This window comes from Equus caballus, chromosome 29 (assembly GCF_041296265.1).
Source record: "Equus caballus isolate H_3958 breed thoroughbred chromosome 29, TB-T2T, whole genome shotgun sequence".
Classification (NCBI taxonomy): domain Eukaryota; kingdom Metazoa; phylum Chordata; class Mammalia; order Perissodactyla; family Equidae; genus Equus; species Equus caballus.
In genome coordinates, this window is record NC_091712.1 from 34,187,403 (window position 1) to 34,214,525 (window position 27,123).

General features: G+C 49.9%; 1 protein-coding gene and 1 long non-coding RNA gene across 5 annotated transcripts in view; one reads left to right on the forward strand and one right to left on the reverse strand.

The window, feature by feature from the left end:
- The window catches only part of USP6NL (USP6 N-terminal like), a 256,318-nt gene that overhangs the window by 13,512 nt on the left and 215,683 nt on the right, over window positions 1–27,123 (forward strand). For 3 of the 4 annotated variants that reach the window (XM_070255365.1, XM_070255360.1, XM_070255362.1), the window contains exon 2: window positions 8,911–9,001. The gene's annotated coding sequence lies outside the window, so the exon portion shown is untranslated. Of the gene's footprint in view, window positions 1–8,910; window positions 9,002–23,150; window positions 23,414–27,123 lie in introns of those variants that run through there. The other variant, XM_070255364.1, reaches the window with a different exon arrangement.
- On the reverse strand, window positions 18,348–21,063 carry LOC138921454 (uncharacterized). The gene is made up of 3 exons (XR_011434038.1): window positions 20,936–21,063; window positions 19,568–19,673; window positions 18,348–18,778 (listed from the first exon to the last, which is right to left on the reverse strand). It is a non-coding gene; the product is annotated as an uncharacterized lncRNA (long non-coding RNA).

The window sequence follows — 27,123 nt, forward strand, 5'->3', positions numbered from 1 at the left end:
AAGACCCTTCCAGATAACACCATTTTAGGATTTTGAGTCAGCCTAAAGAAAGCTAACGGTTTAATTTATTCTTAATGGACATCCCAGGGAACTTTGCACGAGAGGGAGAGGGGTTTTTATGAATTACAGAAACCTGCCATGCTTGGGCTACCCCTTCCTTTTGTCAGAAGTGTGTCTTCAAGGACAAACCATCCCTTTAAGCACGCTTACACTGCCAATCCTGAAACTCAGGATTCCAGTGCGTCTCTCCCCGGTCCAGAGCTAAGTATTCATCGCCACTCCTGACTTTGCATTTTGGGGCATTCATCCTCTGTGGGAGGCCCTGATTATTCATCCATTTCCACAGCACATGCTGGAGTGTGCTTAGTGCCTGTTCTGCAGAGGAAACTGGGACACAGAAAGGATGCGCGGCTGACCTCAGACAACAAGCATTGTCTGTCAACGGGAGTGAGTCAGGACTGGAGATGCCTAAAACACTTCCCCTCTTGCTAAATGTAACTCTGTCATGGAAAGCCTTATTTCTCTTTTCTGATCTCTCAAATAGCACCCGAGTGCTTTTCGCTTTTTATTCTCTTCTTCTGGGAAACCAGCCATGTTGGTTTGGCAGCAGTGCCCATGGAGGCAGCCTCTGGGCTTGGAAGGGCGGGGCCTCAGAGTCAAAAGACACAGCTCTCAGCCTCTGGGAGAGGGATGACACCTTTCCTGTGTGGCCCATTAAAGGAGGAGACAGTCAGTGAGGTTGCCCTTGTTGCCCCACCTCTACCTTATGGAAGTGACTGCCTTTCGTTGCCTTGGGGACATTCATGTGCTGCCGCAAGGGGACATCACAGAATAACCCAGAGACAACCAGGCAGTTGATTGAGTCTCAAATAACATTTAAACTCGTCATCATCGTTCATGACTTAAAAGCCCAGGCCCATTTCAGTTTCAAGAGCAGAGTTTTTTTGTTCGTTGTTTTTATAGGGAAAGATTCGCCCTGAGCTAATATCTGTTGCCAATCTTCCTTCTTTTTTTTTTTCCCTCCCCAAAGCCCCAGTGCGTGGTTGTACATCCTAGTTGTAAGTCCTTCTAGTTCTTCTATGTGAGCTGCCACCACAACATGACAACTGACAGACGGGTGGTGTGGTTCCATGACTGGGAAGCGAACCTGGGATGCTGAAGTAGTGAAAATGTCAAACTTTAACCACTAGGCCATCAGGGCTGGCTCCAGAATTTTTTGAAAGGGAAAAGATTTTGGAGTTCCAGAAGTCTAACCTTAAGCGCTAAGAGGCTGAGCCCAAAGAACTCAGCAAGCAAAGTTTCTACTGTAAGGCAGAGCTTCCCAAAAGTTTCCATTTTGTGGCTTACATAGAAAATATGGTGACACTGTATTTGTAGAGTATACTGGGCACTGCCACTGGCTGCCCACCCGGGGTGACTGTCCAGCTCGGGCCCCACCTGGTCACTTAAGGGTGGAATGAGTCAACATTTTATCCCACCTATTCTGGTTGCTGCCCAACATCAGGGAGCTCTGCCAAATAAACAGGAGTTGGGAAGAATCACAATGATGCCGGAGTTACATTTCCCATAAAAGAAAGACGTAAAAATGATGTCTAGACAGCAGAGAATAGAGCGAGACGCTGATGTGGATGCCCGGGACAGGGCTTTCCCTGGGGGAGTCTTAAGGGGACTGGAAGTAAATTCTTAAAAATTCAAGATGGAACCACAACAAGATTCCACCTACACTCATTAGGATGGCTACTAAAAACCAGAAAATAACGAGTGTTGGTGAGGATGTGGAGAGATTGGAACCTTGTGCACTGTGGGTGGGAATGTAAAATTGTGCAGTCCTGGAAAACAGTATGGAAATTCCTCAAATAATTAAACGTAGAACTACCATACGATCCGGCAATTGCACTTCTGGGTATTTATCCCAAAGAATTACAAGCAAGGACCAAAAGAGATATTTGTACACGCATGTTCACAGGAGCATTATTCACAATAGCCAGAATTATTGGAAGCAACCCAAGTGTCCATCGACAGATAAATGGATAAACTAAATGTGCCATATACATACCATAGAATATTATTCAACCTTAAAAAAGGAAGGAAATTCTGACACATGCTACGTAATGGATGGACCTTGAGGACATTATGCTAAGTGAAATAAGCCAGTCACAAAAAGACAAGTACTCTGTGATTCCACCTATGTGAGGTACCGAGAGTAGTCAAATTCGTAGAGACAGAAAGTAGAAAGGTGGTTGTCAGGGCCTGGGGGGAGCGGAATGGGGAGTTAGTGTTGAAACGAAGACAGAGTTTCAGTTTGGGAAGATGAAAAAGTTCTGGAGATGGAATTCCAGATAGTGATGGTTGCACAACAACGTGAATGTACTTAATGACACTGAATTGCACACTTAAAAATGCCTAAGATGGTAAATTATGTGTTCCATGTATTTCTCCATGATTTTTTAAAAATTTGACACATAGGATAAAAAAAATCAAGATGGATTCAGGAGGATCTCAGAAAAAAAGAACTTACATCTCGATTTTCTGGAAAAGCCCAAGGAAGCCACAGCCTTGGAGAGAAGTCATCTCTGCTAGAGCAAGTGACATCTCTGCAGAGGCTGGTAGGACAGAAGGTGACCTCTTCTCTCAGCCCTACTTCTGCTGGGTGAGGGACCTCCCCTCTGGAGAGAAGCAGGGACAGAAAACCCTGATCGGACTGACTCAGAATGACTGGGAAGTCATTAAATTGACTTGGGTTGCCTGGAAGTGCCTAGATTAGTTTCTGCTATCAAGACAGAAATGATGTTCTAGAAAAATATAGAAAGCACACTCCTGCACATGTGAGGTCATGACTGTAAAACTCATACTCCAGAAAAAAACGGAAGAACATACTCCAGAGGAGAGTAGAATCTCGGCGGGACTTGCCCCAGAGCGCTGAGCCATCTGTCTATGACCGTAATGGTGTCTGTCACTTCCTTTCCTTCATGTCCTACCCAGACGAACTTCCTCAGCAGAAGTGAGTGGTAAAAAGGGGCCCAATGCAAATTATAATCTGCGTCACCCACAAGTACGGATCCCGTTCCCATTTTACTATGACATGTTGTAGATGCAGTTGTGATTGATCCTGATAAAAAATTTTAGATTTTGTGGACTTTAGAGCAGAGCAAGTTTGTGTCTGTGGGTGTGTTTGACTGTACTGCTCTCCCCCTCTTATATTCCTTCTGAAATGGATTATCATTTTCCTTATCACAACCAGTATGTCCCCGAGCATCACCCGTGGGTGAGGTCTCACATACATTCATCCCTACCCTGCAATAAGGCTGTGTTTGTGTTTTTATCTTGCTTTATTAGAAGAACTTCTTTCCTAGGGTCTCCTTCTGAACATTTCCAGGGCTTTCCAAGGATGCCGACCCGTCCTGTAAATCCGTGCGGGCTGTTGCTCACCCTGCCCTTGGACCTTGTGCAGAACTCTTAGTTATGTCTGGGCCACTGCCACCCATGGCTCCCTGTTCTTCCTGTGGGAGAGTCTCTCACAGTTTCTGGAACAGGGAATTCCCTAGGGCTTCCACCCAAGGTGGGCAGAGACTCTTCCTTTGCCCTTCCCTGAAAGTGACAACTTGAGACCTCATTTTTGAGATGTAACAGCAGAGAATAACTTTAGGACGGTCACTGGTACAGGGTAGGGGCTGAACAGCTATCTGCTGAGTAAATGAACTGCACTCCCAGCCCACAGGCCTAGACCCGGCCACTCCTTGCCTGTGAGGGTTCTGTGAGGCAGGAACCAACTTCCCCTTGAACCAATCCCAACCTTTACCTCACAGGATCCAAAGAGAGGAAGCTACTTCTCCAAGCCACCCTCCTCCTTATTTCCTCACTCCAGGATGGACCTTTTCTGGGATGACGGACCATAGGAATGCCCCCCACCCCTTACTCATGGGGGAGTGGTCTTGCCCAGCGGCCTCCAACAGGATTTGATGGTCTAAACCCAGTCCTTTCCAAGTCCTTCCATCTTGGACAACATTACGGCAGCTGTTGAGCAGGTGGCCCGTGTGGTGGCTTTCACAGCTTCTCCTCGAGTGGGAGGTGAGGATCTTTCCCCACATCCTTGCCCCAGTGAGAATAAACAACTCGCAAAACAAAACAACAGAAACCACCCACATTCAAACCAAAAGAATAAGCCAGGTTCCCGCAAAGTGTCCTCTAAACGCAGGCAGAGTGGAGCAGCATTTCTCTCAAGGAAGTGCCAGGTCTGCAGCGGCTTAGAGGCCGCCCCTGGAGTGGACGCACATTTTTCAAAAATCGCTTCACTGAGGTATGATTGACACACAAAAAGCTGCACGTATTGAATGTGTACAACTTGATGAGTTTGGAGATGAGCGTACCCCAGTGAAACCATCACCACAATCAATGCCATAAACACAGACATCACCTCCAAAAGTTCCCTCCCACCCTCTTGTGTGTGTGTGTGTGTGTGGTAATATCACTTAACATGAGATCTACCCTCATAGCAGATTTTTCAGTATCAGTACAGTATCGTCAGCTAAATGCACTATGCTGCGTAGTGGGTCTCCACGTTGTCCATCCCGCAGAACTGAAACTTCATACCTTGACCAGCGTCTCTCCCCTTCCCCTCCCCCAGCCCCTGCAATCGCCATTCCCCTCTCTGCTGCTGAGGCTGACTCTTTAGATTCCTCATATCAGCGGCATCATGTAGTGTTTCTCCTTTGGTGTCTGGATTATTTCACTTAGCATATTATCCAGCCTTAAAAGAAGGAAATCTTGCCATTTGCGATGACATGCATGACCCTGGACACACATTTTATTCCACCAGACTAAAAAATCAGCTTCTCAGTGAAGAACATCCCGTTCAGGTTATTTCACAGCATTCCTGAGAACAAGGAGATACTATTAGCTTTCCACTGCTAACGCGGGCGGGTGCCAACAGGTGGCCTTCCCTAAACAGGGAAACTGCCAGGTGGGTGAATGCCAGTGTCTGGCACAGGCTTTTTGAAGACAGTTCTGCCCTCCCCCGCTGGCTCCTCCCCCTCCCTCTTTCTGACTCCCCAGTGGGCTCTTTCCTTCTGTCTGTGTGGGGTGGGGCCCAGGCATGTGATGAGAGAAGCCACTCCCCAGCCTTGATCTTGTTGTTTGCTCTTGGCTGGCTGCCTCCTCCCCAAACCCCTGCTGGGCCCCAGGTTGGCTCAGCTCAGCTGCCCTGGCTTGGTTTTGGCCTTGACCCTCCACCCCTCTATTTGGCTCCTCCTGGCCTTCTCTCCCCTCTGATGGGACCTACAGACTGTTTCCCTTTGCAACTCATGTCCCGGCTTCGCTTCAGCGGGGTCCTTTTTTGGCTCAGGTGTCAGAAATTTCCTCTCTTAAGCTGGGCAACATCCATTAGCATTCCTCTTCTCTCCAGTCACCATTGATTGGTCCCAACCACCCCCTTTCTAAACCAGTTAGAGAAAAAAACAATTATTCTTATTGTATTTTCCCTTTGCTGTCCGTCTTTCCTGCCGCCTTGCTTTCTCTCTCTCTGAGATTGGACACGCTGTGTCAGGCAGAGGCCTTGGTTCATCTTTTGTGTCAAAACAGAGAGGGCATTTCCGCTGTGAGGTGGTTGGGTCAAGGTCCTGAACAGTCTTTTCCTTTTGGCTCCTGCTGGTCTCTGGCACTTGGTCAGCCCTGCGCTGGCAGGGGTGGGAGTGGGGCCCAATGGGGAGACCTGAGACAAAGGCAGGCCCTCACACTGCTGGCTGGGCAGGGCCTGGAGCACAGACATTCCCGCCTTGTTCCGCAGCGCCAGCTGGGCCTTCATCCATTGACTTCCCGCCATGCCAGCTCCGTTTATGAAAGGCCAGTTCTTTATTTGGGGCCAAATGTAGCTTCCACTCCACCCATCCTCGGAGATGCCTCTTGGTCTAGGGCCTGTCTGTGGGGCAAAATAATCAGCCTTGTGGTTTGGGGCGAGTTTTCAGGCACATTTGCATGGGGGACGAAGGCTGGAGCTCAGATTTCTGCTGGGGTTTTGCCCTTGAGCTGACATTCCTCTCCGGGCCTGGAGCTCCCTGTTGGGCTGAGACTGGCCTTCCAGCCCCTGTGGGACACCTGTGAAGGCTTTGCAGCCTCCCCAGGCCATATGTCACGATGTCACAGGAAAACATCTGTACATACAATTCAGATCCTGGGACGCAAGCCACCACGTGGCAGCACTTTTGCCTCTTTAGGTCCTAAAACTCCTCCCTCCTAAGCTGCCCCCTTGAAATGCAGCAAGAATCTTTTCCAGCCAGGATCTTTAAGTTTTTCAGAGGTGTCCATAGATTCTGTCTCCACTGCATCCGATAGTAGATGTGTAATGTGTTCTGTAGCTCTTACGAAAGGTCCGGATGGGGGTAAAGGAGGTCCAGAAGGTTAAGGGACAGGTGTGGGGTGACCATGCCCGAGTCTTTGCTAACCCCCTGAATACCGTCCTCTTAGTCTAGCTGTCATGGGCTTCCCTGTCCTCAGGCGTGGTTGGAGTCTGGCGGATTCTTCGCAGCGTGGGTGTGGATGTTGGTGCGCATGAATGCATGGGGAGTTTTACCTGGATCGTGATGCCTACCCAGGCTTTCCCTTCGCTCGTGTTTGTACAATCAGAGGGGTAGGAGTTCAAACAAACTCACTCCTGGCTTAGGCTTCATGCAAATTCCACATCTGCTCCTGGTGACTTCATACAAGTGCGATGCATAATCCAGCTCTCTGTACCTCAAGTTCTGGAAACGCAGACACCTTCACAAGAGCAGACTTCCCAGAGGGTGCTACCGATGGAACTCCAGAGCAGCTGGGGGCCTGTGGATGCCCGAAATAACAGATGTTTCTCAAAGGAAACAAATAGAGCAAGGATGCTGTGATTTTTAAACGATCTTTCCATCAGGAAAGATAGCATAAGTTCATGTTTATAGTGATTTGATGCCAGAGATGCTTCCACGCAAACTGAGAAAAATACCCAGGCATGACTGTATCCCCCACATCCTTGGAGCAATGCCAAAGTGGGCGAGAAAGTGATGGGCTGCGAAGCAGGGCCCAGAGCTACTAAATAGAGTCAACGCTTCCCTTCGAGGAGGGAAACCCTAGTGTGCTAGTTATTCATCTTGAGCTCTGCTGAGTGCTGGCTGCAGAGAAGCCAGTAGACCCTGGATTCTAGTTGTTATGTTCTGAGATCGCTAAGATGTTCTGGAGGGTGTCTCCTGCCATGGTCCAAAATGCAGCCGGGTGATCCTGAATTTGCACGAGGTTGCATGAGCAGCACCCCTCTCCCTGGCACCTGCCTTTCTTTCTTGGGGTCTCAGGATCCTTCCTACTTACTACCGCTGTTCCCTGCAGAAAGTGTGATGGAGAAAGGGTGCGACTGCAGAATTCAAAGGGGCCTCTGTTAGGAGTTGGCCGTGCTTCCAACACTTTATTACACAGGGAACAACGTTTCTTCCAGATGGCACAGATTTGGGTGACCAAGGAGTCCTATTTCTGAAAGTCCTGTATCTGTTCCCCAGGGCAAGGGTCTACTGCTTCTTTTCCTCTCTCAAGTGGCCTTTTCGCTCCCACTTTGAATAATAAGAATGATATAAAGATTATTCACTCAATCAATGTATATTTATTGAGCACCTACTATGGAGCAGGCCCTGCTCTAGGACTGGGGATATGTGCGTCATGAAACCATACATGTGTACAGTGCTTTACAGTTTACCAAGGGCTTTCAGTTCAATTACCTAATCTTTTTCTTTCTTTATGCATTTTTCTTTTATTTCAGTAAAAGACACAACATAAAATTGACCATCTTAACCATTTTTAAGTGTGCAGTTCAGTAGTGTCAAGTATAATGACATTGTTGTGAAACAGATCTCCAAAACTTTTCATCTTGCAAAACTGAAACTCTGTACCCATTAAACACTAACTCCCATTTTCGCCCTCCCCCAGCCCCTGACAACCACCGTCCCACTTTCTGTTTCTATGAATTTGACTCCTCTAGATATCTCGTATAAGTGGGATCATGCAGTATTGGTCCTTTTGTGACTGGCTTATTTCCCTTGTGTAATGTCCTCAAGGTTCATCCATGTCGTAGCATGTGACCCTAATCTTTCAAGTTGGGGTTCCACATTTCACAGGTGAGAAAATCGAGGTTCAGAAGAATCAGGGCCACATGGCTAGTATAGTGGGTTGAATTTTGTCCCCCAAAAAGATATGTCCAAGCCCTAACTTCTGGTACCTATAATGTGACCTCTTTGTAAATAGGGTCTTTGCAGATGCCATCAAGTTAAGGATCTTGAGATGAGATCATTCTGTATTGGGGGGGGGGGGTGCCTAAATCTAATGACTGACGTCCCCATAAGAGAAAGGAGAGGGGGATTTGAGATACACCAAAACGCAGGGAGGAAGGCCATGTTGCCTCAAGCCAAGCAACACCACGAGCCACGAGAAGCCGGTAAGAGGCAAGGAAGGAATGCCTGCCAGAGCCTTCGGAGGGAGCATGGCCCTGGGACACCTTGGTTTCAGACGTCTGTCCTCCAGAAGCGTGAGAAGTAAATTTCTGTGGTTTTAAGCCACGAAGTTTGTGGGGATTTGTTATGTCAACCTTAGCAAAGGAATGGAGCTAGGAAGTGGAAAGAGCTGACTAAAATCCAGATGCTGCGACTCCTGCTCTGGAGTTCTTTCCTCGAGAATGGATCAGGATAGAACAGCGAGGATAGGAGTGTTCCTGTGTGATCACGTTTGCACAGGAGAGAAAGGACTACCTTGTGCGAATGTCCCCCTCAGCTGCCCATGTCCCTTCCGTACGCAGCCAGCCTCCTCTCCTCCCCATACTTCCTAAACTTGCAGAGGTCCCAGAATGTAAGCCGTCGGAAGATGGACTAAAATGACCATGTGCTGCATGGCTTCTGTTTGCCCCTCCAGATGGTCCTCCATGTTCTCCACACTCCTCTCTGCGGCAGAAGGCTGACCTGGATGAAGGGATCCATGGACTCTCTCGCCCACTGGCTTCCAGGTAGGGGCAAGGAGGGTGAGGTCAGGGGACTTTCTCCTCTAGCTGGCTCCCCTCCTGCAAGGTCACCTCGGTGAGGCTGGGTCCCTCAGCCACAGGTCACTGCCCCTCCGAGTCTCTCCTCTTGAGGTCCAGCCTACAGTCCCTCCCTCCTCCATTCTGGTCCCCAAGTGGTGGTCACCACTGCACCTCTTCTCCCAGCCCCTCGCCTACACTTTTGCAGCTAATCCTTTGGTGAACAAACGCTCCTCTAATCTCTCTTCTGGGCCATGTGACAGCCATTTCCACTCGGAGCCCTGAATGACACAAACCACTGGAATGGGATCTTCATGAGAGCACCTATTTTTACCCATAGCTGTATCCCAGGTGCCTAGAATAGTTCCTGGTAAATGTTTCAGCAAGAACTATTTGTTGAATGAACTGAACACGGAATGCTCAGGAATGCCTACCTGCCTTATCAATTCCTAGCATTTATTTTCCTCTTTATAGGGAGAACATTTTTGGACAACTCCAGATTTAAAATATGACTGAAATATTACTAGTAATAAACCTTAAGGTCATTGCTCTGGGCTCCCCCACCATCCTGCCTTTGGGTAGGACCTACAGGAAACCTGATGGGCCATAATCGTTTGGCCGGAGAATGTTGAGGTTCTCCCCAAGATTAAAACAATCTGAACCTGAACTTGCTGCCTCTTTTGCTTTCACACTTTTCTTCTTTCCCCTGCAAACTCGTAGATGGAGTGGTTGACATCTGCCACGTTCGTCTCCTCTCTGTCCTTCCCCCTTAGTGCCTCCCAATGTCCCTCCCACGCTTGGCAGCAGGCTGCTCTTTCCAAATGTCACTGACAACATCTTTGTTTAAGGAGCCAAAGGTCTTTCTGCATGCCCACCTCTCTGAGCTTTGTGTTGCCTTTGGCCAGCTCACCACTCCTCCTTGGACAGCTCTCGTTTTAGGAGCTTCCTCCTACCACAGTCGTGGTCCTTTTGTTTTCCTTCTTTATTGTCGTCGGCTCTTTCTCCAGCTGCTCCTGTTGCATATGACGTCGTTGCCTCCTGGATCGAGATGTAAGCCCCATGAGGGCCAGGCCCAGCTGCTGTTGCCCTGCACGCCCACGGCCCTCAGCCAGCTCTGACCTCATAAGAGATGCCCAGGATGTTCGTTTGTTCTGGTTCTGCTCCCTCCACTCGGTCTCTGTCCTTGTTCCTGTTGGTTTCACGTTGCTGCAGGCTGGCCTGAACCCTGAGCCCTGCTCCCTCTGCATTGTTCCAGATCCTGTGCATAAGTGAATCTTCCCAAGCAAGAGGGTCTGGTACCCTTGATATTGTCCTTTAGTGGGTACTTGGTTTCCTCAAGCAATAGTCATCAGTTGATGTATTCGTCAGGGATCTCCAGAGAAACAGAACCAATAGGGTGGATCTGTCTATCTATCTATCTATCTATCTATCTATCATCTAAAGAGATTTATTATAAGGAATTGACTCATGCAAGTATGCAGGCTGAGGTGTCCCACTATCTTCTGTCTGCAAGCTGAAGGCCCAGGAAAGCTGGCGGTGGAGCTCCTGTCCTAATCGGAAGGCTTGGAGAACCAGGAGGGCCGATGGCCGAGGGCAGAAGGCCCATATCCCAGTCCAGACAGTCATGCAGACCGTGAATTTGCCCTTCTTCCACCCTTTTGTTCTCTTCAGGCCCTCACCAGATTGGATGAGGCCCACCCACATAGAGGGGCACCTTCTTCACTCAGTCCACTGATTCAAATGCTAATCTCTTCCAGCCGCATCCTCACAGACACACCCAGAAATCATGGTTAACCAGCTATCTGGACATCCCTTGGCCCAGTCACATGGACGCATAAGATTAACTATCCCACTTGGAATAGCTGCCTTTCTCCTCCACCTTGACTGAAAGGCAGGCCCTGCTCTGGCCTAGAACTCGCAGCTGCTGCTAATTTTACTTACTTCTGAAAAAATTCCAGCTTCTTTGGAAGAGCTGTCGATGAAGAGGCATTTCCGATCCCCTCCTTCATTACTGTGGGAACCAAATGATGGCCCTTCTGATTTTGAAGAATCCGAGATTCTCAAGATCTATAGGAGCCGAGAGTGAAGATTTGGGGATGATGACCGTGCGCTTTATTTTCTCTGACGGTGATGAGGACTGTGTTTCATACTCGTTTCCGTCTCTAATAAAGCAGCCGTGTGCAGTTCTCTCTGCGACGGCGTGCAGGGAGCGTCAGAACTTTTTTATTCAGGGCAGTCTGTGTACAGCACAGCATGGTGTTTCCCAAAGTGTGTCCCTGTGACATGGATAGGGCCGGTTCTCAGATTGCCATTGGTTCTCAAGAAAAGCGTTCCAGGGTCCAGTAGGTCTGGGAAATGCTAAATGAAAGTGAAGTTAGGCAGGCTGCTTTATTGCAGAACTCAGAGTCCTTCCCATGCTGATCCAGCCATCAAATCAGCACAGATCCGTAGACTGCCCACCATGTGGATAGCATGGTGTGAGGTGCTGGGAACACGGGGATGAGAAAGATGTGGCTCCTGTCCCTGTGAAATTCATATGCCAGCAGCTGACAGACATGAAATAACTAAGTCTCCAATAAGAATGCAATTATAGGGTTCGGTCTGGTGGTGCAGTGGTTAAGTTTGTGCGCTCCACTTCGGCAGCCTGGGTTTCATGGGTTTGGATCCTGGGTGTGGACCTGCACCACTCGTCAGCCATGCTGTGGCAGTGTCCCACGTAAAATAGAGGAAGGTTAGCACAAAAGTTAGCTCAGGGCCAATCTTCCTCACCAAAAAAAAAAAGAAAGCAATGATAATGTAAGTGTTACGGAGGAGAAAATCAAGAGGTTGAGAGAGTGTTGATCATTAGATCCTAATCGAGTCTGGGGAATCAGGAATGGCTTTTCTGGGAAAATGAAGCTCATGTTAAGATCTAAAGAAGAAGAGGTGTGCTGGGGGAAAGGGTGTGGGTGGAAAGCGTTTTAGCAGGAGGACGATTTCTGCAGGGGTTCTGAATGGGAAAGGGCTTGGCATCTCTGCAGTGTTTTGAAAACAAATCTGATCAGGGAACTCCTTCTCTGCACCCCTTCTGCACTGTGTATTGTGGGACCAGAATTTGGCTTTGGTGGTCTAGAAAGACCCCTGGTGGCAATTCTGGAGACTTGGGCTGTGGTTGCTGTGCTACCATTAATTGTCTCAGAGACAACGTCTCTCACTTCATTGAGCCTCTTGTTTTTTTTTTGAGGAAGATTAGCCCCAAGCTAACATCTGCTGCCAACCCTCCTCTTTTTGCTGAGGAAGACTGGCCCTGAGCTAACATCTGAGCCCATCTTCCTCCACTTTATACGTGGGACGCCTACCACAGCATGGCTCACCAAGTGGTGCCATGTCCGCACCCGGGATCCAAGCCGGTGAACCCCAGGCCACTGAAGCGGAACCTGTACACTTAACTGCTGTGCCACCCGGCTGGCTCCTTATTTGTTTTTTTGCATTTTCTTTTCCTGAGGAAAATTGGCCCTGAGTTAATATCTATGCTAATCTTCTATTTTATGTGGGACGCCACCACAGCATGGCTGCCAAGTGGTGAAGGCCTGCCCCCAGGATCTGAACCTGCAAACCTGGGCCGCTGAAGCAGAGCGTGCGAACTTAACCACCAGGTCCCAGGGCCAGCCCCCAGAGCCTCATTTTTCTTATCAATACAATTAGGGGCAGAAGACATGATTTCTAAGATCGCTTCCGGCGGTGGCATGCTGTGAACTCACTTCCATTTCTTAGTCAAGCTAATGGTCAACAGGGGCATTTTTAGCCTGGAAGGGAATTATTCAGCCCTGTGGAGGGTGAGCTAGAAAAATGCAGCGTGGTGGCCGTCCTAAGGCCTTAGATGACCGGGTCAAGGTGCGGTGGACCTGCTCAACCCTCGTGTCAACACGCATTTCTCAGCCCGCTGCTGTGGGGATACAGGCCCTGCGCTGAGTCAGGAGGGAACTCTGGAATTAGCACGCCCTTATTCCCTTTGCTGTCTTCTTTCAAAGGCAAGATTTCCAGGGATGTGAAGCCTGAAGGATTCCACTGGGGACAAAGGGCTCTGTCGGACATTGGAGAGGCCCGAGGGCGGCTCAGTAAGCATGGGCATCACTTCCTGCCAGCCCTGCCCCCCTCCAGGTGCACAGAGACCCTGGAGCAGAAGCCACGGCGACCCGGAATCCTGGAGAAGCCACCCAGCGCTGGCTCCCGTTCAGGAGACTTTTAGAGGAGCAATTATTGTATAAAGTAACACGCTCGCTCAGAGTGCCAACAGAGTCCTATTTTTCAAACTCCCGCAGGTCGAGAAAAGAAGACCCCCAGAGCATCAGCCTGGAAGTTAAGAACAAATAATGAATGGAAACCATCACCTCCCAGGCTCCCTGTTTCTCTCTTTTTCCACTTTTGATCTCTTTCTCTCCCTCCCACCTTTTCCGGCTCCTCGAACCAGATCCTTTTGTTCCATTTCTCCCTCTCTGCCCCAGAAAACAGAGGCTGGGTCAGCCTCACTGGTTTTTCTGCTGCTCTCAGATTACTTCCTTCGAAGAGGTTTTTGTGAGAAGCTCCTCCCTGCTCGGATGAAAATGGAACACTATTCTTACCTTTGAGTTGGGACTCAGAGCATCCTGGCGCCCCCCACCCCAGCCCCACGGTAGATGTATGTGCTGTAACGGTCCCTCTCTGTGCAGACGGTCTATTGGTGTGCTAGGTGCTCCATAACAAAGTACCAGAAACTGAGTGGCTCAAACAACAGACGTTGATTGTCTCACAGTTCTGGAGGTTGGAAGCCCCAAATCAAGATGTCGGCAGTGTTGGTTCCTTCTGGGGGCTGTGAGGGAGGGCTCTGGTCCAGGCCTCTCTCCTTGGCTTGTGGACGGCCTTCTTCTCCCTGTGTCTTCACATCGTCTTCCCTTTGTGCATGTCTGTGTCCCAATGTCCCCTTATTATAAGGACATCAGTCCTGTTGGGGTTAGGGCCCACTCTAATGACCTCCTTTTAATGTGATTACCTCTTTAAAGACCCTATCTCCAAATAAGGTCCCATTCTGAGCTGTGGGGAGCTGGGACTCCAACCTAAGAATTTTGGGGATACGCAATTCAACCTATAACAGCCAGGAAGTCTTATGCTTCAGTGTTCCTATGGCTTACCTGGGGTCTTGTTAAAAATGGAGGTACCAGTGACACCCCCACAGGTTCTAATTTAATAGATTTGGGGTAGATCTCAGGACTGTTTTTTAGAAGGGCCCTAGGATAAGTGTGCCCCCCGGCCTTGAACCCTACCCAAAATGTCACACTGTGAACCCAGTCCTTCACTTACTGAAGGCCCATAACACGGTGTGGTGCCAACCACCTCACGCTGCAAGGAAATGACGTTCTTTTGTGTCCATCCTTTCCTTAGTCCCCACTGCAGAGCCAGGCCCTAGTCACGTGTCGCCACATACCCTCTTTAAGTTTCCTGTCAGGACTCTTGTCACATCTGGAGGCGGCCAGGCCCCGTTCAGCTGTCATTGCCCTTCCACCTGGCAGGCCGGGTGGGATGATGGTTCAGGCTTTGGAATTTGGGGCCCAGCTCTGCTGCTTACTGCCTGGTTGACCTTGGACAGATCACTAGGCCTCTCTGAGGCTGAGTTTATTCACCTGTGCTTTGAGAAGCTTCCCTGTCGGTCTCAGGGGGCTCCTGGGAATGAAACAGTGTTTGCACAAGGCATGTGGCGCAGAGCCTGGCACATAGAGGGGGCAGAGTGGTTGTTAGTTACCACTGTTGTCCCCACTTGCACCAGATGGCGAAACCAGATTTAATTCACTTCTGAAAGCTGAACGCGCTAAAGGGCAACAGGAGAAACTCCATCACAACGGCCTCGCAGGCTGGCTGCTCTGGAAATGAAGAGCAAGCCTTCCCTTTGCTGTGCGTCCAGTCTTGGCAAGTGAGATCTGGAAGGCACGTGCTGAAGCCTGAGTTACATGTCCGCCGCCCTGATGACTTCTCGCCTCCAAGAGACCTGCCCGCTCCATCCGCAGAGCTGGAAAACGAGTGTGTGGCTGAGTCCACATTCCTCCCCAGGATGGCATGTTGGGTCTGCAGCCAGAGTGCCTGGTTTTGAGAGCTCAGCACCATTGTCTCCTGGCTGTGCCACCTTTTACAAGTCACTTAACTTCTCTGTGCCCTGGTATCTTCATTTGTAAAACAGGGCAATAGTAGGGCCGTGATGGTTAACTTTATGTGTCGACTTGACTGGGCCAAGGGATGCCCAGAGAGTTGGTAAAACATCGTTTCTGGGTATGTCTGTGTGGGTCTTTCTGGAAGAGATTAACATTTGAGTCAGTAGACTGAGGAGAGAAGATAGTCCTCACCAGTGTGGGTTGGCCTCATCCAACCTGTTGAGGGCCTGGATACAGCAAATCGGCAGAGGAAGGGTGAATTTGCTCTCTCTGTTGGAGCTGGAACGTCCGTCTTCTCCTGCCCTCAGACATCATGCTCCAGGTTCTTGGGTCTTTGGACTCAGAGGAGGACTCACACCATCAGCACCCCAGGTCTCAGGCCTTTGGGTTTGGCTGGAACTACCCCACTGGCTTTCCTGGGCCCCCAGCTTGCAGACAGTAGATCGTGGGACTTCTCAGCCTCCACAGTAACGTGAGCCAATCTTTCATAACAAAGCTCTCTCTATACATCTCTGTATGTCCTGTTGGTTCTGTTTCTCTGGAGAACACTCACCAATACACTTATCCACCTCACTGTATTCAGTTTTTTCCTGCTGCAGAACAAATCACCGCAATTATGTGGCTTCAAACCACACCCATTCATAGCTCTGTAGGTCTGAAGTCAGGCAGGCTGGGCTGGCCATTCTGCTCAGGGGCTCATAGGCTGAAATCAAGAATCTTCTCTGGAGGTGCTGGGAGAGATTCCACTTCCAGGCTCACTCAGATTGTGGGCAGAATTCCGTTGTCCTTCAACTGTATGACTGAAGTCCCGTTCCTGGCCTACTGGCAGCTGAGGGCCGCTCTGCAGCACCTGGATCCACTGCTTCTCACGGGGCCTCCTCCATCTGCAAGCCAGGCATGGTGCATCCAATCCTTCTTGTGCTCTGACTCCCTCTTCCGCCTCTATTTTTAAGCTCTCCTGTGATTATATTGGGCCTACCCAGATCATCCAGGATGATCTCTCTATTTTAAGGTCAGCTGATCACATTTGCAAAGTCCCTTTTGCCACGTAAGGTCACATATTCGTGGATGTGAGAGCGTCTTCACAGCCTGCAGAGTTAGGGCGTGGAATCTCCTTGGGGAGCATAATTCTGCCTACAATGAGGGCATTTCTTGAAGACTTTCCCCCTGGATCATAGGACAAGGCATATTTCTACAGACTGCACCTGGGTTGAGTGATGTTTCCCTAAACAACATGTCCACTAGAACCTGTGACTATCACCTTATATGGAAAAAGTGTCTTTGTAGGTGTAATTAAGTTAAGGATCTCAAGATGAGAACATTCTGCACTAACCGGGTGGGCCCTAAATCCAATGACACGTGTCCTTATAAGACAGTGAAGAGAAGAGGAGAAACAGAAGGCCGTGTGAAGAAGGAAGCAACCAAGGAACGCCAAGGACTGTGGCGGCCACCAGAAGCTGGGAGAAAGGCATGGAATGAATTCTCCCTTGGGGCACCCAGAAGGACGAACCCTGCCAACACCTTGATTTCATACTGCTGGGCTCCAAAACCAAGAGAGAATCAATTTCTGTTGTTTTAAACCACCCAATTTGTGGCCATTTGTCATGGCAGCCCTAGAAAGGAATCCAGCTGAGAACTCACCCTTGGGGAACTCCAGGCCAGACTTAGTCCCGAAGGAGTGGATGCCCACGCCTCCAAGAACCCAGGCAACTTGTGCACGGCTCTGGCTGGGCAGCGGACAGAGGCTGCTGGTGAAATCGAGGAGGACCAGTTGCCAGCAGCAGTGCTGTGTGGCAGCCAGAAGCAATGTCTTTTTAGACTTCAGGGTCTTCTCTTATCAGATGGTGTGGACCTTTTGGGGTGGGGAGGGGAAGGGAGAGCCCCATGAAGAAGATAAACGGGTTTCCTGTGAATTAGATAGGGTCCGAGTGATTAACGGTAAAAATAAAGAGGTTGTGACCCAATGTGCACGCTGATTGGACAACAGTCTGCTAGTCACTCAAGGCTGGACCTTCCCCGGGTAGGTTGGTCTATTCTGGGAGCTGCCTTTGAAAGTGGAGATTCCGCGCATCTCTATTCCTGCAGCCACCTCTCAAACAAGCGTTATTGCAATGCAGGAATTCCAAGGCTTAAAATAAAACAGTGATTATTATTTAAGCCAGAGATGGGGTGGTGGAATATGGTGGTGTGCCCTGCCCCTCCCCCAAGCTGAAGACTGTGGCTGACACCCACCCCCTGCTCCCTCTATGCCAGACCCTGGACCTAGAAAGCCATGCGTGCAGAGCCAGGTGGCTCCCTGGTGCTGCCAGGTGGAGGGATCACTGCTTGTTACAGGAGCATCTGTGGCCAGGAGTCAGGTGAGGAATTCCTGACATCCCTGGCAGGCATGGGGGTGGGTTTGCCAAATAGAGGCTCCGCTTCTTGCCAGATGCCTTCTCCTGCTCCAAGACAATGGCAGCACTTGGCTCTGGGCACCCTGATCTTCTTGCTCTGTTTGGCAAGTTCTTCCTTGGTATTCTTTGCGCCCATGCCCACTTCGTACACTGTGAGTGTACGTTAAGGGAATATGTGATAATGCCCCACAGGGGGAATCTGGTGCCCGGAGAGGCTGGAACGACCCAAGGGCATATAGTCAACCGGGAACCTTCCAGATAGTGTGAAGCCCAAGTCAGGGCAGGGAGGTTGTGCTTTGCCACAGGACACCAAACTTCAGAGGGTGCAGGTTTTGCAGTAATGATTTTAACAGACTGTACAAAGTTGTAAGCTGGTAACTCCGGAGGAACTGCCCAGCCGTGCTCGCCCCTTCTCCCGTCTCCAGCCTAAGGGCAGCCCTCTGGCTGGGGTGGCAAGGTGACCCTGTCCCTGAGTCAGCTACTACAGATGGCAGGGTGCACGGAGGGCACTTTGCCTATATAGGGGCCACCTCACCATGCTAACTATGTCCTTCCATTGGCTCGAGCGCACTTTTCATGTTGCTAGCCCCAAATGCCGAAATTGCTAATTATTCTCTTGGGAAAAGCTTCTCTCTTGGGGGAGATAGACTCCTGTGCGTTTGGAGAAGGAATAGGCAGAAGCTTCAGGGAATGTGGGTCCTTTACAAGGTCCTGCTGAGGTTGTTACCTCACCAGGTTCGTTTTTGCCTGCCGCCCAGAAAGCCAAACACCAAGACGACGAGATTGCAGCAGAGAGGGTTTACTCACAAGGCAGCCATGCGAGGAATTGAGAGCACGAGCTTTATATCCGCTTCCCTGAAAACTGGCACTCGGGGATATTTATGGGATGGGTGCAAGGTGGTCTGAAATGTGGGGATAGGCGATTGGAGGTGAGGAGAGGTGAGGTAACTGATGAGCTGTGCAAGCGTAGGCAGACTCCATGCTTCTTCACAGGACGCATGTTCACAAAATGGTGGCGTTAGCATGATCTGAGGGTGGAGTTTTTAGCCTCTTGACGTCAAAAGGTCGCCTATGGGACTTCTGCGTGGGCCTGGTTGATGAATTGGTGGTCTCAACCGGCCTGAAGTGGACAAGGAGTTCTAATTCCTGAAAAACAGCTCACACGCCCATTTCCATGGCGACCCAGGCTCCAGGGAGACATTATCTGTAGGAACCTAGTGGGAGTCAGACAGCATATTGCCTCAGCAGCACAGTTAACAATGGGTGGGTTAAATGGCTAAAAGCTATAATCAGTAATTGCAGAAAGGAAAAAGCGTTTAGTTCCTAGCTACTTAATCATCAGTGGCTCACTCTCTGCCGGTTTCAAGGTGATGGCCAGTGAAGTGTGAATAGAGAGATTATTTTGGAGGATGGAGTCTTCCAACAGACCTGAAAGGATTTCTTTTTCTCAGATGTCAGTTCAGTTGACAGCCGGTTCCTGTTTCCTTGGCTCTGGTTGAGGCTAAGAGAGGTCTGTCTCCAGGAGGGGACGAAGGTTGGCAGAGGGGGCTGTAGATGACACTGGGGCCTCTGTTTCAGAACCATGAGGTGACCCCACCATCTGGTGTCCTGTTCTTTCCTCTGCTGCTCACACCCTGCTTGGTGGAATGCTGGTGTCTAACTCTATGGACTTGCATTTTCCCAAGAATAAATAAAATCTGACCACAACCCTCTGTCCCCAGAGCCTAATGAAATCAACAGAACATGGTCATGTCCAGCAAAAAACCTCACTGTCAGTGATCAAACGTGGAAAAGAATACAATCCTGCACTGTCAATTGAAAAGTGGTCTCCGAGGACAGAAACATGATACTCAAAATAGCTCCCAGCTCCACCTTCACCCCACCCCCAACCCCTGAAGCAGGATATAAAGAGAAATCAATAAAATCCCGAGAATTCTCAGGGAATGAAGCAGCCCAGGCAAGGTCGAAAGGGAAATTGTGTGAGGATAAAAGCTTCTACTCACCCCCAGGTTCTCAGGACCTCAGCTCCACGAAATTTGGAGGCATGACCGAAAAACCCAAGAAATCCATCCAGTAGTAAGAAACACTCTTAATGAGGGCGTGTGAAATCTGGAATGGGACATTTCCCACGGGATCAGAAGAGAAGGCAGGAGGCAGCTTTGCCCGCAAAGGCTGTGCAGAACCCCACAGAAACTCTCCCTGCCCTTTCCCCGCCAAGTTGCCAGGTACGGGAAAGCAGCTGTGACTGCAAAACCCCCGTCGCCAAACTGTGGCTCAGAACAGACACAAAAGTGATCGGATAAGGAGTGGACTACGTCACAGAGAACTCAACCCCGCTCTAAGAGAGAAGGAGAAGGTTGGAACAGCAAGCGTGCAAAAATAATAAAGGAAAAAAAGGAAGAAGGAAACATTCGTGCGAATGACAGATGAAGAAACCTGTCTGGGAAAAAAACCTAACCAAAGGAACAAAAGTAAATTCAAATTCCCTGTGTAGTAGACACAGGCAGTTCCCCCAGGTCCCTCTAACAGGCCGTTGTGGCTGCTAACAGCACTTAGCTGTCACCTTTACCCAGGAGGCCATGCAGTCTCCCCCATCCCCAGGGCAGCTGGAAGCCAATGACAGCCTGATGACAAAAGGCTGGCCCCCGTGCCTCAAGGTGGGACCAATGCTGACGTGGGGGTAGGTCAGGCTCTGGACTGCTAACTTGTGGGGCCCATCACTGTATGGACAACTCTGTGGACAGTGCTAGAGGAGCACGTAGCAGTGAAGAGTCACAGGGCCTCCCTTTCTTGATGAACACAGAAAGCCTTGTTCTTTCCCCACCCAAGAGGAAATATATCTGAGGCCTTGATGTGGCTGTAAAGGGAGGCATCTCTGCCCAGGAACTGGGTCTTTGCCTGGCCCTGGCATCCATGCCCACTGTCAGCAGGCTGTGGGCGGTGAGCAGGTGTAACTGGTTCTCTGGGTAATGACGGTAATGAGGTCACCAGCGAGCCATCCCTCCTTCGTCTTTCAGTGGCAAAGCCCAGAATACCTGCATTTCTCCCAGGGCAATGAGGAGGAGGGGACACACCTGGAGCCAGTCTGACTCCTGCCGATGCCAAATACTTTCCTCAGCCCTGTGGGTGAAGCCCCTTTGTAGGGGAGGTCATCTCCTCTGGGAGCCATAGCCCCCATTCCCCAACATAGAGCACTAGTGAGGCCACATCGGACAAGGCCAGCAGCAGTCAGGGTCACCCATGTCCCCTGCTTCAGAAACCAGTAGATCAAAGGTGGTTGAGGAGAAGGATCTGTGACACATGGCGCAGTGGTTTCTCCTGAACAACTGGTCTACCTAGTAATACCCGGCCTGGTCTTATATGTGGCTCACCTTGGTGACACCTCCTCAGTATGAGTTCAAGGCTTCTCTGTGGGGTTCTGCCCCACCCCTTGCCTTCCTCTGTGCCTTCTTTTCCTTCTGACATCTGAAATTCCTGTTAGATCATATTCCTTTTTATATTAGTCAGACATCTCCAGAGAAATAGAACCAATAGGATATGTAGAGATAGATACAAAAGGAGATTTGTAATGAGGGATTGGCTCGCGTGATTATGGAGGCTGAGAAGTCCCACGATTGGCTGTGTGTAGGCTGGAGGCCCAGGAAAGCTGGTGGTGTAGTTCCGGTCCAAACCCCAAGGGCTGAGAAGCGGGGCGCCGATAGCGTAAGTCCCAGTCCGAGTCTGAGAGTTCGAGAGCCAGGATCCCAACGTCCGAGGGCAGAAGCAGATGATGTCCCAGCTCAGGCAGAAAGCAAATTCGCCCTCCTTCCACCCTTTGTTCTATTCAGGCCCTCAATGGATTGCATGGTGCCCACCCACGTAGATGAGGTCATCTTCTTTACTCAGTCTACTGATTCAAACGCTGGGCTCTTCTGGAGACGCCTCCACAGATGCACCCAGAAATAATGTTTTACCAGCGATCTAGGCACCCCTTGGCCCCGTCACACTGACATAAAATTAGCCATCACTCTCTTTCCTTAAGGTTTTGTCAAGAATGCAGATGCTGCTCAGAGAGGAAATAGCATAGCTGTCAATGATCAGCCATTTACGTCTTGATGAATGCTTGTCCCATTTTTCCTTAAAGCCTAAACTTGAGGTGAATGCAGGACTGGGCTGGGGCCTGCAGGAAGAAGGGAAGGAGTGAGACAGACCTAGGGTGGGTGGGCTGGGGAAGCTGAATATTCTTTGTACCTACTCTGCAGTTTGGCTCCTGACAGGTCCAGCTTTGGGCCAGGTGTGGGAAAGAGGGCCACCAGCAACAGGAGACCATGGGGACCCTATGCACCTCTTCCCGGGCCCATGCCAAAGCTAAACCTTGCTTTAAAAATAAGATCAATGCAATGGTGAGCTGGAATGAGCTCTGGGGGCTGTGGGGGAACCCAGCCCCCCACCCCACCTGTCCAGTTACAAATGGGGAAGAACCCAGGAGCACAACCGCCATTGGCTTCGTGCCCCATGGAGTCTGCCTGGTGACTGAAGACCTCTCCTATGGTTGAGCTGTTACCACTTTTGGCTCCTGGACTGTATTGTTTTCTTTCGTTTTTAAGACATTTGAAGCCCTTTGATGAGCTGGTGTTTGTATTTCATGTTCTTTCATGCCAAATGAGCCCTTCTTATTCTCTAGAATTACAAAAGCTTTGGTGTTTTCCAAGCTTAGGCAGCTTCAGAATCCAAGACTATCTTGCTTTACACAATAGAGGAGGGTCCCAAAAAGTTGTCCGTAAATTGGATTTCTGACAAGTCCCTAGAGGAGTCGCCAAGAGGAAACTTCTGATGGATTTTTTGTTGTTGGTAAAACAAAATAATTCAGTAATGAGTACCATTGCCTCTATACTGGACCATCGAAGTATCGTAAGTTGAGATTTGGGGTTGGCTGTGCTTAGAGTAAGGCTTGCCTGAGACTTAAATGCTTACTTGCCTTGGACACTCTACATAGCAGTTGTCCTGTCTTTTCCCTCCATTCTTTTTGCTTGGCCATTTTCTTCTGAGTGGACAGTGACTCACATACCAAAATCAAGCACATTAGAAGCCAGACCAAGACATTCAGGGACAGTCCCAAGAACCCCGGGGCTGGCAGTCACCCCAGCTCTAGGGGAAGCCATCCATTTCCTCAACCAGTCCGACTGGCAGAAGGTAATTATAGTTTGAGTTGCTTGTTAAGCCACTGGCGCGGTGAGAACAGGTTGAACTGCCCCTTTGTTTCCAGCACATAACAAATGAAACAACTTCTGTTCACAGCTCCATCCTCCATCCTGGTGGAAACAACTTCCCTGGAGACCTTCAAAGATGATCTTGCAAATAGTCCCCCCACCGCTGGAAGGCTTTTGGGTGGGTCCTGCCTGGAGGCAGGTGCACAGACAGTCTTCTCCACTTTGCCCAGGTTCTTCCTAAGCCTGGAATTCCTGGATTCTAGATTCTATCAGGACACGAAGACAGCAGGAGCCACAAAGTCCTGAGGACTTGGCAGGGGTGAAGCGGTGACTCATAGGTTAGTTTTGATTGTAAGGTGTGAGGCAGCCGGCTCGTTTAAGAAAAATGGAGCCTTCTTCTCTCCCCTCCAAGCGGGAGCGGTGGGAGCCCTGGTTTAACGTGGGCCTTGGGTGTCCAAAAGAACAAAGCACACTCAGCCTGCAGATCTGGTTTGAAAGCTGCTTGTGCAAGTGGCCAGGGTGAGGCAGCCCGGTGTCTCTTGGCCCAGCCCTCCCACAGCCCAGGAGGCAGTCCCAGGGTGGCCCAGTGTTCTGGGGCAAGGCCAGTGGACAGCAAGGGCGTGCTTATCTCCATGATCAAGCAGGCCTGGAATCTCAAAGGTAGATTCTTTTCCTTCTTGTTGCAAACAGGTGTGTGTGTGTGTGTGTGTGTGTATGCTGGAGAGTGAGAGCCAGAGAGACAGAGAGAGAGGAACGGTCTGCAGGGGACAGAACACCATCTCCCTTCCCAGGTGTCCCCTCTGTTCCACTCCAGTTGGAGCAGGGAAGTGTAAGAGACTTAAGTAGATGTTATTCCACGAACAAAGAAAGAAGCTTCCGCCAGACTCTGAAACGGACTAGCTCAGGCCTCTGGGTGGGAGGCAGAAATTCTGAAAGAAACATCATATGAAAGTCACTCTGTTTCACCTGACTTAGTGATGGGGGCCGAGAGGACGGGAGATGCACCGGAGAGATGGGACAAAGGCGGATTTAATTTCCCAGTTCTGTGCCTTTACGGGAGGTAGAGAGACATCTGCTCAGGGCCTTCCCCGAGAAGCAGGCCGGGTATAGTATCTTGATTGCCTGGATTGGGCCTGGAACAGGATCTGGAGCCCAGGCAGCCTTTTTAGGAGAAGTCAAAACAAAAGCCAAGGCCAGGCCAGCCGAAGAACAAGGGATGGCGGAGTGGTTTCACCTGGTGAGCCAACTCTGACCCCAGGATGCTGTGTTGAGAAGGATTCTGAGTCTCTCTCTGAACTGTCTTTGAGGTTCCACCAAGGCTGTCAGGGGGCCCAGGAGATCCTCAAACAGCAGGCCGCCCAACTCATGAGGAGGCTGTCAGTCTCTCCTCATCCCCGCCACACAGGCCACCCGGGTCACACAGAGCTCTGATCGCCGGGACTTGGGACCCCTTTTCCTCTGAGCACAGGCACATCTGGGTGGGGAGGCAGAGGCGGGGTGGGGCCTGGAAGGCTGAGCCCACGGCTCCTCCTGGTCAGCTGACAAAGAGCCGGCAGTCAGCTGTGGGGCTCCTCCCATGAAGGTCTGGCAGGCGGGGGCAGTTGTTTTGTCATTGCCTTGGTGACGGGGGCAAACAGACAGGGGCCTGAGGGGCTTAGATAATGGTATGTGCCCTCCTCCTAGAGCAGGCCAGGCCTGCAGTCCAGAGTGGAGGGCAGTCTCTGGACACCTGACCAGGTGTGGCTGCTGGCCGCCTTGCACAGAGCCCAGGGCATTTCAGGGGGATTAAATAAATTGCAGCACCTACAGCAATTAGGGTGGTGCTGATATAGACTAGGTGCTCAATGAATGTTAATTCACTTTTCCTTTAGCTCTTTTTTAAAAAAATTGTGGTAAAATATACATAACAAAATTTACCATTTTAACCACTTTTAAGCATACTGTTCAGTGGCATTAAGTACATTCACACTGATGCACGACCATCATCACCGTCCATCTCCAGAGCTTTTTCATCTTCCCAAACAGAAATTCCGTCCCTATTAAACACTAATGCTCCATTCCCCAGCCCCAAGCCCCTGGCAACCTCCACTCTACTTTCTGTCTCTGTGATTTTGACTATTCTGGGAACTTCGTATGAGTGGAATCATACAGCATTTGTCCTTTTGTGTCTGGCTTATTTCACTTAGCATGACGTCCTCAAAGTCCATCCATGTCGTAGCATGTGTCAGAATTTCCTTCCTTTTCAAGACTGAATCATATTTCGTTGTGTGTCTATAACACATTTTGTTCATCCATTTATCCACTGATGGACACTTGGGTCATTTCCACCTCTTGGTCACTGTGAATAACATTGCTGTGAACATGGGGGCACAAACACATATCTATTTGAGTCCCTGCTTTCAATGCTTTTGTGTATACACCCAGAAGTAGAGGCTTTCTCTTTTGAAACACCTTTAGCATATTTTATTTTCAGGAACATTAATAGACATAATGGAAGTGGGTGTTTGCCAGCTGTTGTCTGTAACACCCTCAGCTATTCACCCTGCCCCTGACTCGGAGCCCATAGATGAGGCCACCGCCCACCTGGCCCTTGTCACTAGTGGGTCTTCAGTCACCCTAAAGAGACTTCTAATCTCCCTAGGCCGCTGCCTGTCCCAGACTGGAGCATTTTGGATCAGCCTAAACCCCTCACTTTACAAGGGCTCCTTGGAGCATGGCTGCCGTGTCAGTCTTCCAACATGGGTCTGTGCCACCTGTCCCAGTTTGTGCAAATCCATCTCCCCCATTGGCCCAGACTAATCCAGCTGCAATGCAGATGTGACCCTGTCACTTCCCACTGCCTGCAGGATACGGGCCAAGCTCTGGCCTGACCACACCTCCCCACTCCTTGCAATTTACACCATAGCTTTTGCCCCTTCTATGCCCCTGCTCATGTGGTCCCCTCTGAAACCATCCACCTGCCACCCCCAACCCACCCCTCTAATGTCTACCTGATCTAATTCATCCTTTAAGACTCAGTGCAAGGATCTGCTCCTCCAGAAAGCCTTCCCTGTGTGGCCTGGCAGAGTCAGAACTCAGAAACTAATGGATTAACAAGAGAATGGCATTCCCAGTGTTCTCGCTCAAGGTGAAACGCGTGCACCATTTTAATATTGTTTTAGAGGCAGGGTCATGCCTACAAAGGGTGTGGGCTCAGGTAAGTCCCACTGGGCATCTATTTGCTCCTCAACAGGACAGTTATGTTAAGTCGAAGAAGCTTAACAGAAACACCAAGCCTTTGAAAGAAAGAAGCCACTAAAGGCCACAGCATGATGGGAAGCGGTGTGTGGGGTACTGGTGGCTCTTTAAGGATTTATAGTACAAATGGACATGAGTAGGTCCATGTGTATAGTGCACGTGCAGACCTAGCTCTGTAGGAGTCATGGTGCTCTCTCAGTAGCAATGAATAGCACCGCCTCCCTGATTAGTCCCTTTCCCAGGGCCCCTGAGAGTGGGGGGCTAGACCGGGGCTAAGCTTTGCTCCGTCCTGTTCCATCTAGGTTGTGACTTACATATTAACAACTCTGTTTATTGCCGTCGTCAGTCTGGTAGTTTAGACTTCCCGCATGGGCTGCTTGCCCTGAATGTAAATGCATTCTTCCTTGTTCTCAGCAATATTTCAGGCTTCAGTATTGCCCTTTGCAGAGAACGTAAGTGCTGGAGTGAGACAGCCCAGCGTTGCACCGGTTGTAGATTATATATGGTGATCACACCACTTTCTCAGTAATCCCTCCATGATGATTAGCACTGCGGATGTATTTTACCCCACGTATGCGGGGAGGGGGCTGCTAAATCCCCATGGAAGAGGGATCCTTCCAATGCAGGTGCCCTGCTTTGAAAGCAAGACCAATTTAATGTGTGAGAGCACATTCTCTCACCAGGGAGCCGAAGCCATCGCGACATGGATTGAACCATTTAACCTCGGAGTCACGGGCAATCTGTGCTAGGGATACTTTTCCTGTCTTCAGAATGTTAAAAAAAAAAAGTCTCACAAAACCCTGTGTGAGGAGGACAGAACTGCCCTTCATTTTACATCCTCCAGCTGAGGCCAGGAGAGACAGACAGAGCTCTAGGAAATGGGCTTCCATGCATAGGCCAGCTGTGCTGTGGTCCTCTGCGCTGGCTCTCATTTTCTGGAAAGTCCCATCCTAGCTTGGATTCCATTCCCAACATGGGTCATCCCCTAACCTGTGGAATATGGCAAGAAAAACACCTCCAACTCATACACAATAACATTTCTTCCCCCCACTCTTTATTCTTCTTGGTCTCTGAAAGTCCTCAGACTGATGGAGAGGACAGGCATAGAAATAGATCATATAGGGCAAAAGAGT